The sequence below is a fragment of the Puma concolor genome, chromosome E2, assembly GCF_028749965.1.
Source record: "Puma concolor isolate L17-30 chromosome E2, mPumCon1.1.hap2, whole genome shotgun sequence".
Taxonomy (NCBI): domain Eukaryota; kingdom Metazoa; phylum Chordata; class Mammalia; order Carnivora; family Felidae; genus Puma; species Puma concolor.
Window position 1 is genome coordinate 6,942,550 of NC_141681.1, and position 12,785 is coordinate 6,955,334.

Here is a 12,785-nt window from a genome sequence, read left to right on the forward strand (position 1 = left end):
AAAGCAATCAACTGAGAGGTAGGAAACATGAGCTCTAATTCTAATAGCATTTTTCACTACTCACTATGTACCAGGCACTGTGCCAAGTGTTTAAATCATATTCATTTATTTAATCCTCATAATAGCCCTGAAAACTACGTATTATGATCATCCCATTCTCAAATGTGGAAATGGAGGCACAGAGAGGTGATGTAAGTTGCACAAGGTCATATAGTTCATAAGTGGCAGAAGCAGGATTCAAACCCAGACCCTGGGACATCAGAGCCAAGGCACTTAACCATAGTACAATACAACCTCTCTAGTCCTGCAATTGCCAGTAATTTCTTGACCTTGTTAGAGCCAGTTTCCTAATGAATTAGAGAGTTGGGCAGAGATCTTTAAGAAAATTTCCAACCCTAACACTTAAAAGTGTCAAGAAAGTTGTGACCTTACAGACATTCTTCTCTGCCAAATAATTTATATTAAAGTTACATTTATCATATATAACCAAAAACACATGTCTGGACACTTTCTACTAACATCAACTGCAAGATGATCCAGAGGAAGAAAAAACTAAAAAGCCAACAATGGTATATAAGTCACAGGAAAATACAACTCCTTGGAGGAACAAGGTTGCAGTTTATCAGACCAAACTTCATGAACTGCCCCAGACACTGGTGAGAGACCTAATTTAGAAGGCAGGCTAAAGAGTGGAGTTTCCTACCATATGGCTTCTAAATTAACCAAAAATCTGCCAAAGTATGCTACAATATTTTTGGACATTATGCAGTGGAAAATTCTTTCCCCCTTAGAGCAAAAAGTCTCTCCTCTGTCAGAGCCTCCTACAAGAGTTAGAACTGAATTATTTTAAACCATCTCACCAAACATAATTACTAGTACTTATGAGATTCCTCAAATATCCTCTTTGGGGAACCCAGACACAGAGACACAGAGTATAGCTACACATTGCAGAAGAATCAATATTAAATTTATTTCTCAAAACCCTGTGAACTATCCACTAAACTGACCTGTAATTCAGCTTGTCTGGAAGGCAGAATTTTTAGGTTTGTTTTTGTTTTTTGAGAGAGACAGAGATAACATGAGCAAGAGAGGGGAAGAGAGAGAGGCAGAGAGAGAGAGAGAATCCCAAACCCAGTCAAAAATTTAAATCTAAGTGATCAAAATCTAGAATCATTTTATTTTTTTTTTAATGTTTATTTATTTTGAGAGAGAGAGAAAGAGAGAATCCCAAGCAGGCTCCACGCTGTCAGTGTAGAGCTTGAAGTGGGGCTTGATCCCATGAACCATGAGATCATGACCTGAGCCGAAACCAAGAGTCAGACGTTTAACCAACTGAGCCACCTGAGTGCCCCTGTAATCTTATTTTTATAATACAAGCAGGATTGGACAGTATCTTCCTGCTGTCAGTGAAGTAGTTCCTACTTGCCATACTTTTTCATTGTGTGTAAAGAGAGACATCAAGTGGTCTAAGTTCTGGAAGACTGTCTTGTGAGGAGCATTTTCTCAACCTAGACTCTGGAGTTCCTATGACCCTTGATGGGATGGCTACAGGAAAGGAGTTCAAAGGGTAGAAAATCTCAAACTACTCACCTTAAATAATCACTTGAATAATTTTAGCAAAATTTTGTAAGGATCAAATGTATTTGGGTTAAAGACAGTTTTCTTTTGGGCACACAGTAAGTTTGCTAAGTATGCAGGAACTAATCTATAACAACTTTTTTAAAAAGATAATTACAGCTTGTTTACATTTATGATTTGGAATGTACTACAAATAAAAGTGCTGGGCATTTCTATTCTCATACACTTGTAATCTCTTTGTCTTATGTTTATAGAATAGATAAATTAAGAAGAGCTTTATGACATTTTCCACCAAGAAAGAAAGGTTAGGCAGCTGGAGAACTGCACAGAAAGGCACTAATGACAAGAACCATCTGCCTGTCATTTAAATGTTTCTTAAACCAGAAAAGCATGAAGTTCTTTTTGTGTTGTTTCTCCCTTTAGTCCTTCAGGGCCAGATTCTATGGACATGGCGGAAAATGAGAGGTATTACTCTTCTACCTTGCCTGAGCATTGAGTTTATAGTAAAATAGAGCAGTTAAAGCTAATATGGAACTTTAAAAAAAGAGTCAAACCAGAATGAAGTGAAATAATAAAATTCATTCTGTGAAGTGAGAACTTCAAAACCAAGGGAAGTGGAATGTTTCATGGAAGTAATGAAAGCATGGGCAGGGGAGCCCCAGGATCTAGGTTCCTAAGCCTGGTCAGCCTCTTCTAAACTTCTGGCAGGTTAGTTAACTGCTCTAGATTGTGCGTCTTCATCTGTGAAATGGGAATACTCACCTCAAAGAGTTATAGTGAGAAATAAGTAATCAGATTGGAAGGATCTGTGGAAGTGCCTGGTAACTGCTACTCTTATTAACCCAGGAGTAAGATTATTCAACTTGAGAGACAGTATCTGGACAGGACATACCTGAAACTGTCTCTCATGTTAATTTGTTTAAATTTTTCCTTTCATAAGTTTTTTTTCCAAAATTTACTTCCAAAACTAATACACATTTTTTAACAATAAAAACCACTTAAGAATAGGTTAAAAGTGAGAGCCCTTTTCTCATCCCAATACCAACTCTGATTACTCTTACTTTAAAAAGTAACAATGGGGCATCTGGGTGGCTCAGTTGGTTAAGCATCCGACATCAGCTCAGGTCATGATCTCACAGTTTGTGAGTTTGACTCCCGTGTCAGGCTCTGTACTGACAGTTCAGAGCCTGGAGCCCGCTTTGGATTCTGGGTCTCCCTCTCTCTCTGCCCATCCCCTGCTTGCTTGCTCTCTCTCTCAAAAATAAACACAAAAAAAATGTTTTTTAAATAAAAAAAGGTAACAACAGTTCTTGGCTTGAAGTATGTTTCTAATTTTTGCTTAAACAAAAATAGATATAATTTTTAAAATAGAAATTGAACCATGTTATAAAAATTATTCTATTACTTGCTCTTTCACTTCCCAACATATCCTGGATATCTGTCAGGATATGTTAATATGTTTAGACTTACTGTTGACATAAAATTTAATATTAAATTTTTAAAAAATAATACAAATAAAAGAAGAATAAAGTGTTCTTTCATCATTAACTTTTAAGAGTGATGACAGTATTGTGATTATGCTGTGTGGTTTTTTCTTTTTGAAATCCTTACCACTTAGAGATACCTACTGAAATTTTTACAGATAAATTATAGGATGCCTAGAATTCACTTCAAAATAATTGGAAGAGGGGTGGAAACACGGAAATTAGGGGGACATAAGTAAAACGAGATTGGCCATGAGTTGACAATAAAGCTGATTGGCGAGTACATGAATGTTAGTCTAGTCTCTGTACCTTTGAATATTTTTGAAGTTTTCCATAATAAAAAACTTTAAAACATTTTCTATCCTTAAAATTTATTAAGTGCCAAACTATATATTCAACTCACAGCAATTAATTTCTGATTAGATAATTTAATCAGCAAAACTAATCATTCCTAATACCTATCCCCTAAGCAGCACAAACAGAAAGTAACTCAGCTTCCTTGTAGTTTGAATGTTACTATAAAAATCCAAATACAATAACCAGCCCAGAGAAGCAATGTTCACTAATGTTATGGGAGATATTTATCAACAAGTATAAATTATAAAATATTATAATTATTGCTTTTTAGAGTTAATGAGGAAGTGTTCTCCTTTTTCTGTTATATTGGAATTATTGCAACTGAATGAAAACAGGAAAACAGTCCTCTAAGACTCTATGTAGAATCAAGAAATCAAGAAGATAATGTATGCTCTGTTCACCCAGACACAAGGATACATACAAGCACTGCTGAAGCCAAGAGAAAGTCTTTATTTTGCTGGAGGAACATAATAATTCTTTGAGTTTTTAGTTTGTGTTTACTCTAGGCACACTACAATATTTCCAAGAAGGCAACCAAGCCCTTAATATCTAACAGGGCACAGAGCAGAAGTTGCATGGATTCTACAGCTCTTCCAGACTTTTGTCAAAGCTGACACTGACTAAAGAGGTATATCTATGTGGCCTGGAGGCAGATGGGATAGCCAAAGTAACTTCTAGGGCAGAAAAAGGAAAGAGGAAATGTTTTCTCAATACTGGAAAGAGGTCACGGTTCCAAAGACCCAGTGAGACCCAGAACCTAGAAAGGCAAGGAAGTCTATGTGGTGCACCCAGAGAGGTTGACACTTGGCCCCCAGTCCTTTCAAAGATTTTTGAGCACCAAGCATGGACTAGAAACAGTGAAGAATCTAAAAGGACCAAGCTGGGGGTGCCTGGGTGGCTGAGTCAGTTGAGCATTTGAGTCTTGATTTCAGCTCAGGTCATGATATCACTGTTCATGGAATTGAGTCCCACATTGGGCTCTGAGCTGACAACGTGGATCCTGCTTCAGATTCATTCTTTCTAAATACATATATACATACATTCATAAAAGCACCAAGCTGGCTGAACAATGGCCATCTCCATAGTGTCCAGTGAGACCTAATGATCAGTAACCAGAGAGATTTTTAACTATGCTTCGCAGCAGCATTTAAGACCCTGAACATTTGCACATTTGGAACAGGACAGCACTAATAAATTTAGTTCATTCCTGCCAGCCCAGAAGTATGAGATCTTACATTTGGGTTTAAACGAACTTAAATAGAGACATGCAATTTATTTTATATAGATTTTAGTTTGTGTTTGCTAATTCATACAGAATACTCCATTTAAAAAGCAACCATGCCAATAAAAGTGGCTATAAAAGCAGCCTGCATTTGTGCTGTAAGAATAACCATCTTTCACATCTGCACAGTTTTGTACATTTGGTAAGGTGTTTTCACATATGTTATCTCATTTGATCCTCACAGAGTTAAGAGGGGTTTGGTGGCTCTTGAGCTGTTGCAAATAGATGTGCAAGAGCAAAATGGCTTAATGGAAAAGAGGATTTTCTTCCAGACATCTGGTCACTAGGAATATCCTTTGCTGTGTTCTCTCGCTCTCTGTCTCACACATTCTTGTTCAAAACAAGAGGAAATTTTTATTCAACACTTCATTTAAAAACATCTGTGCAAAGTTATCATTTGTAAGGTGAAACGCACATCACCCAATGACAAGGATGAACTCACTTCTTAAGGGGTTCCAATTCAGGCTGCCACCCAATGGTGGAGGTAGGTCATGGCCAAATCTTCTCCAGAAACTGAGAAAAACAATGAAACAAAGAAACAGCTGCAAGTATATCTGACAAAGAGAAGAGATTATAACACCTTGCAATGCCTTCTTACTATCAAACCCACATCTCTTTCTTAAAACAATTCAAAAGATACAAAGTTTTTTTAAAGGTTTTTTGTTGTTTTGTTTTTATTGCCAACTTTTTTTTAAAAAAAAATTTTTTTTTTCAACGTTTATTTATTTTTGGGACAGAGAGAGACAGAGCATGAACGGGGGAGGGGCAGAGAGAGAGGGAGACACAGAATCGGAAACAGGCTCCAGGCTCTGAGCCATCAGCCCAGAGCCCGACGCGGGGCTGTAACTCACGGACCGCGAGATCGTGACCTGGCTGAAGTCGGGACGCCTAACCGACTGCGCCACCCAGGCGCCCCTATTGCCAACTTTTAAAGCCAAAGGATGTAACCGAAGTTGCCTCTGAGCAATGGGAGTTGGGGGAGTAAAGTAGCTAAGGCTTTTTTTTTTCTTTTTTCAACATTTTTATTTATTTTTGAGAGACAGAAAGACAGAATATGAGCAGGGGAGGGGCAGAGAGCAAGGGAAATACAGAATCTGAAACAGACTCCAGGCTGTGAGCTGTCAGCACAGAGCCCAATGTGGGGCTTGAACCCATGAACCATGAGAACGTGACCTGAGCTGAAGTCGGACACTTAATCGACTGAGTCACCAAGGTGCCCTGTGACTTTTTCTTAATACATTTCTGTATTTCTGTATTGGCTACAGTGAAATATATTACTTTTTTAATACATTGTAGTTTGGAAAACTAATGGAGTTTTTTTAATCAAAGGAATCTAATTCTTTTCCTTTTTATCACAAACATCATTGATAGTTCTCGTCTTTTATACTTTAAAGGGATTAAAAAACAGAACTTCATTTCTTTCTTTTAATTGTTCACTTTTGAAACAAAACCCCCTGCCCTGCCTTGTTCATGTCCTCTAGGCCAGGAATTTCCAACTGTGACAAGAACACCAGAGAAAGACTCACAAGCAGCATCAGAATTAAGGATTCACTCTCCATCAACCAATGCCATCTAGGTGAGGGTATAGTGCTGAATGTGCCTGCCATCGATTTTTCAGGGATACTCAGAGCAAACAGGTAATAATCTAAGAGAGTAGGTACTTGTTTTCTAATTTGAAAGTTGTGACAGGAAATATTCCTCCAAAAGGCAAAACGCATTATAATGTCTGCAAAATTTACAAATAATAACAGAAAGGCTACAAACATTAACTATCCTTGTAAGAAAAATAATGGGCTTTTTATTATTGTAAAATAAAAAAGGACTCATATTCTTAAGAGTGGTAGGGGATATAAAACAGTGAGAGCCAATGATTTGGTTTGGTTCAAATTCCCAACAGCCTCCTTTTCAACTACAGACTTGGACTTCTGTAACCAGAGCTCTCTTTTTTATGAGGAAGAAGAACCTGCCATGGGTAAAAAAGACTATGTAGTCTCTCCAGCCCTCTGCTTTAAGACCTTTCCTTTGTTCCTCCTTATTATTAGTCAATGCACAATTTCCCCTTGGGGAAAAATAAATGTCCATCTTAGCTGTGGCTTGACTTCCACAATCATAGCATGTTCCCCTAACATTTTATTTCCACATTCTTTTTCTTTCTGAGAACTTCTTCTGTCCTTTACAAAAGTCTTCCAAGTTTGGACATGCTGGTTTCATTTGTATAAATTGGTCATATTTTTTTAATTTTTTCCTCTTCATAATCCCCATGGCAACTGGCTCCTTTGGAAACTTCCACAGAAAGTCCAAAGATATCGTATCTTTTAACTGAATAGAATATTTTGAATAGAATTAGTACAGGAAAATAAGCTGGTTTCATTACCACATCCTTGGCCTTTCAATTATTTTTTTGTTTTGCAAAATGAAAAAAAAATTTTTTGAATGTCAATTCAGCTAGATATAATTGGTTAGGTATTCTGGGGCTTACACATTAAAGAATGTGAATATTTTTTAAAAATGCTGTCTCGCCTATTTTAAAGAGCAGTTTTTCACTTATTCATTCAATAAGTATTTATTAAGTATATAACTGCTTGAAGCTGTGAAAGATTCAGGTAACTATAAAACTCAGAACTGTCCCCCAGCACCTGCAATCATGTTAGGTAACAATAACTGAAACTATAAAACAGCCCTATCAGCATTTGGAAAGAAAAAGGAAATCATCATTTTCAGTTGATGTAAGAGGAGGGCAAAATCTGAACTGGGTTCAGAGATAGGCAAGATTTGAAAAGTTGAAAGGCATTCCAGGCATCATTCCAGAAATAAAAGGCAGTATGAATATTTACACGGTGGGTAAATGTGGAATGTGTATAGACACACTGTCTAGATCTGTTTGGCTAGAAGACACTAAAGTGAGGTATACGAGACAAGGCTAAAAAGCTAGGAGACAAGGCTAGAAGGCTAGAAGACAAGGCTAGACAAGGCTAGAAGACAGAGGAAGCCTTGACCACCAGCCTTTACTAAAATAATAGAATTAACTACTTAAAGTAAGAAATTAATCTAGAAGAAATTAGTAATAATCTTGAGATTATTTGAGATGACTTAAGGATCAGGCTTTCTCCCTGCCTTGTTTTGTTTTTACTTCCATTTCCCTACTCCACTTTCAGCAAGAGTGATCTCAAGAATGACATAACTCTATTGTACAATTTTGAAGTGTCATTCTCCTGCTTAAGACACTAGCTTCACAGCATCTTTCAAAATTCTACCAAATTAACATATGATCTTTAGACATCTGGCCCTTGCCTCTCCAGACTTGTCACTTACACAATAAGCATCATTCAAACCCCTTTCCACCTGACTGAAACACTCCTTCACTCCTGGCCCTTTTCCTTGTGTGTCTGGCATATTCTTAACCCGCTCTGAGGTCTCAGCTTAGATGTCACTTCCACAAGAAAGGCTCTCCAAGGTTCTCAAATCCAGATTCGTTTCCCTGCCATAACCCATCTTTCTCAGTATTAAGGACCTGTATCTTGTCTGTGGCATGTCCTCAGGGGAGGAGTGGTTTCCCTAGAACCAACCAAAGGACCAGGAGCAAAGCAGATGCTCAAAAATATTTGTTAAAGAGTGAAAAAGACAGGAGGTAGAAAAAATATGAGTCTATGGCTATCACACAATTATATAGTAAGATTTAGCCAGTAAGTCCAGGGATAGGTTCGTAACAATGGAAAAGAAAGGATGACTAGGGCACGATAAAAAGAAAGCTAAATGCAAAGTTCACAAACCTGAATTCTGAGTTGATGCAATTTGGTATACACAGTTAGGAGATTCGTCTAACTCAGCAGTTTCCAAAACCTGCCTGATCATTAGAACCATCCAGGAATAAGGAATGATTTTTGGTTTTGAAATGTTTTAATTTTTCCTGATCATTCTATAACCACATCTGACCAATGTTTAGGAACTACTTACCTGGATGTCTTATAAGGTAACTTTAAGCAGTAAATTCTAATTTAACCAAGATAACCACAAATAAGTAATTGATAGAGGACTTGGCAAGCAACTAAACGTAAGAACAGAAAGGATGTATTATACTAATGAGATTTTTTTGGCCCATTGACCTAGTCACAATTTGCATATAAAAGGCGGCCAATAAACACTTGATTATTAAACAGGTGAGCAGTAAGAAGGAGCACATGAGGAAGGGTAGATTTGATGCTGGATGTGAGTTTCCCAACTGAATTCTTTGTCCTTCAGGGCTACATCAATAGAACCCTCTTCCTTCCTGCCTCAAACAGTTATTTGTCCTTAACACTGCTGTTTTGGCTGTTACAAACATTATCTCTTCGGGTTACAGCACCCAAATTTTCTTTAAAGAATTATTACCCTCCTCCATTCTGTACAGTCCTGCAAGGACTATAAACCAGGCCTTGACGCTCTCCTAGACTTTGACATCTTGAATGCCCTGACAGCAGAGAAATCTGTTGGTGTCTGTCATTCTTGCGGGGGCACTAAGTTAATTCCTGCTTCTGAGATCCTTGGGCTGCCCTGGTTTCTGACCTTTTAACTTGGCCTTGTTCTCAGGCTGTTATTACTTCTAGGGACTACCCAGTATCATTCTGCTAAATTCCCATTTTATTTAATAAGCCATTATCAATTTTGGTACATGCAAAACAAACAAAAAAACAAAAATAGAGAAACAGAAGGGAAAAATGTGAGCCACGTAATTTTACATTTTATCACAGCCTCATTAAAAAAGAAACAAATGAAATTAAGTTTAATGCTAGATTTTATTTAAACCAAATACATCCAAACTATTATTTCAACATGTCATCAATCTGAAAAACAACATTAAGATATTTTGCATTTTGTCTTGTTGTTCCAAGTCTTTGAAATACAACATGTATTTTACATGTATAGCTCACCTAAACTTGGGACACTAAATTTTCCAAGGTTAAAGTGAAATGCAGTCCTTCCAAAACAATAAAATGTGTATAATGAGAAAATATTTTACACTGTTAGTTTTCAAATTTAACTAAAAATAAATATTCAGTTCCTCGGTCACAGCAGCCACATTTCAAGTGCTCAGTAGCTATATAAGTAGGCTTACTACATTGGGCTGTACAGCCTTAGATAATATCTGCTACATACAAGAGCAAAGACACTCAAGGGACCTTTTCTTGATGGATCCAGTAATCGGAAGAAATGAGAAGTTTTCACACTTCAAACAAATTCCATGATGAAAGGATTCAGAATTGTGTGAAGACCTATAGAAATCTCTTCCCCAAAATGACATTTCCTTGGGTTTGTAACTAAAACAGGTTAACACATACTGAGTGTGAGACTTATCCTCTGTATTCCAGAACTTAGGAACATAGAGGGATCCAGGAGTCATCTTCCCAGTCAGGTGGTTTAATTCAAAGTTAAAATTACACTATTACTCTTATATCACTTCTCATTACATTTTGATGGGTGGGAAGAGACTTTGGGGACTACTTTAATTATATGTATTTTCACTGTCAAATAAAAATGTAGAAATTTGAGGGTCAGGTTGAAGAATCTGACCTTTATCTCTCAGACAATAACAGTTACTATAAAATTTGGAGCAGGAGAGTGACATGATGAAGACAATGTTTTATGAAAATGAATCAGAATCCAGTGTGCAACAGAAGTCCATAGGGAAGGTGTGGAGCTCCTAGCACCCTTAGCTGATGTATATATGCTCTTATTTCTGCCAGGAACTGTTTTCCTCTTAAGCTGTCAAGACATGTGCTCATTCTTCAAGATCTAGTTCAGAGTCAGCATTGTTTCCTGGATGCAGACAGGAGACTGGGTCACTTCTTCACCTCTGCTCCCAAGAACTTTCAAAATTCTGAACAGAAGTCAAAATCAGAGATAAAAAATACAATAGTGGTTACAGGAGAGGAGGGAATGGAGAGTGTTTAATGGGTACAGAATTTCAGTTCTGCGAGACGAAATGTTATAAGGTGGAAGAGAGACAGTAAAGTATACCCCCCAAACCGAGAAGGCACTTTGAGACTGGAAAACAAAGCAGGCCACTTCATACAGTTCACAGAGTTTTATTCAAGGTAACTTACTGACAAGGTGGAATCAGGCAGAAGATAACCCACAGCAGCTGCAGTTATTCTCTGCAAAATCCAGACCTTAGTCTACCGAATTTATAAAGGGAAGGGACATGCAGAAGAGCAATGTACTGAGATGAAAGGGTTCAAATGCACCTCAAACAGCTTGCACACAGCTGACAGATAATCCTTAATAGGATCTGTTGGCACCACCTGTATCAAGAAGAGAAAGGGGGGCGCCTGGGTGGCTCAGTCGGTTAAGCGTCTGACTCATGATTTCGGCTCAGGTCATGATCTCACAGGTGGTGAGTTTGAGCTCTGCACTCCTAGCACGGAGCCTGCTTGGGATTCTCTCTGCCTCTCCCCGCACACACATATGCTCGCTCTCTCTCAAAATAAATAAATAAACATTTTTTGAAAAGTGGGGCGGAGAGGTTATGTTATCTCTAAGAGATTCACGGGAGGCCGAAACAAGCCTCTCCCAAGCATCCCAGCCTTGGTGGGCATTTCTAAGGTACGTATGTTCATCTCCAAGGGGCCTGGAATACGTAACCCCAAGATAGGTCACTAAGGAAACATGAACGAGATGGGAGTCAGTAGTCGGCAGGCCCACAAATGTGTTCCATGGATGTGTGGGAGTGATGGTAGCACAAAACTAAGATGGACTGGAAGGCTTTCCCCCGGGCCAGCTCCTCCTCTTGCAGATCTCAACTTTAACATCATACCTTTAAGAGTCTCTGCTTTACCAGGCCAGAAAGGCTTAGGTGCCTTTGTCATACTCTCATGAACCCCATATTTTTCTTACAGGGTTCTTATCACAATTGTTATCTGTCATTAATTATGTGGCCTATGAGTTTGCTCCAGCTACTACAACGAAGTAGTACAGACTGGGTGGCTTAAACAAAACTTTATTTTCTCACAGTTTTGGAGGCTAGAAGTTCAAGACCAAGGCGTCAGCAGAAGTGATTTTCTCTGAGGCCATTCTCCTTGTGTGCAAATGGCCATCTTCTGTGTCCTCACACGGTGTTCCCTCCGGACGCATGCAACCCTGGGGTCTCTTAGGGTGTCCAAATTTCTTCTTACAGGGACACCGGTCGGGTTGGATTAGGACCTACCCTAAGGGCCTCACGGTAACTTTATCGCCTCTTCAAAGGCCCTGTATATCCAAACACAGTCCCATTCCAAGACCAAACTCTTGATTAGTTTTGGAGGGACACAATTCCACCCCTAACACGATTACCTCTGCTGTTTCCACTGGGTAAATTACGACAACTCCTGTCTTGTTCTCACTTCAGGACCTTTACAGTTGTGGTCTCCTCTTAGAACACTCTATCTCCAAGTCTTCACGGAACAGGTTTTCCTCAACTTTTAATCCTTACAGCACTATCATCTGACGAGAGCCATCCTGGGCCCCTTGACCTACAGTAACCCTCAAAGTCACGCCATCACATCGTCGTTTTCTTCCTTCCGCGGCACACCCCCTCAGGGCGGCTCCAGGGAAGCGAGGTCTTGTGTCTTCATCCACGGCTGTAGCCCAGAGTCGCGCACTTGAGTTTCTGTAACCACTTACCATGTTAGGATGGCTTTGCTGACCCCGCTGAGAAAACCTGCGGGAGGGAGGGGGGGGCATCTTTTCCCCCAGTTTCCAGAATCTCGGCTCTAACACTTCCTGGCTGTGTGAACTCTGGATAAGTCCCTGAACGTCTCCGGGCGTCACGTTCCCTACCGACGCGACAACGACATTTTCTTCGTGAGGATTAGGTGAAGTCGCGCAGGTAAAGTACCCAGCGCGGAGGACCCGGCGTTGCGCGGGCTGCCCGCGGAAATGGTACTGTCAGGCCGGGTGTGTTCCAGCGCGCGGCACCTGCGAACGGTGTGGGGCTCGCCCCGGGCGGGCCACGCAGCGCCGAGGCCACCGTCTCTCCAATCCTTTAAGACAGGTGGCCGCCCTGTCCTCGCGCCTTCGCTTTCACGCCCGGCGCTTCCACAGAAGGCCCGTTCGGGTTCGAAGACGCGCAC

The 12,785-nt window shown here is 39.5% G+C and overlaps 1 long non-coding RNA gene across 1 annotated transcript in view; it reads right to left on the reverse strand.

Moving 5' to 3' along the window:
- Positions 1-12,785, reverse strand: part of LOC147573337 (uncharacterized) — a 202,410-nt gene that overhangs the window by 189,036 nt on the left and 589 nt on the right. The window lies entirely within an intron of this gene.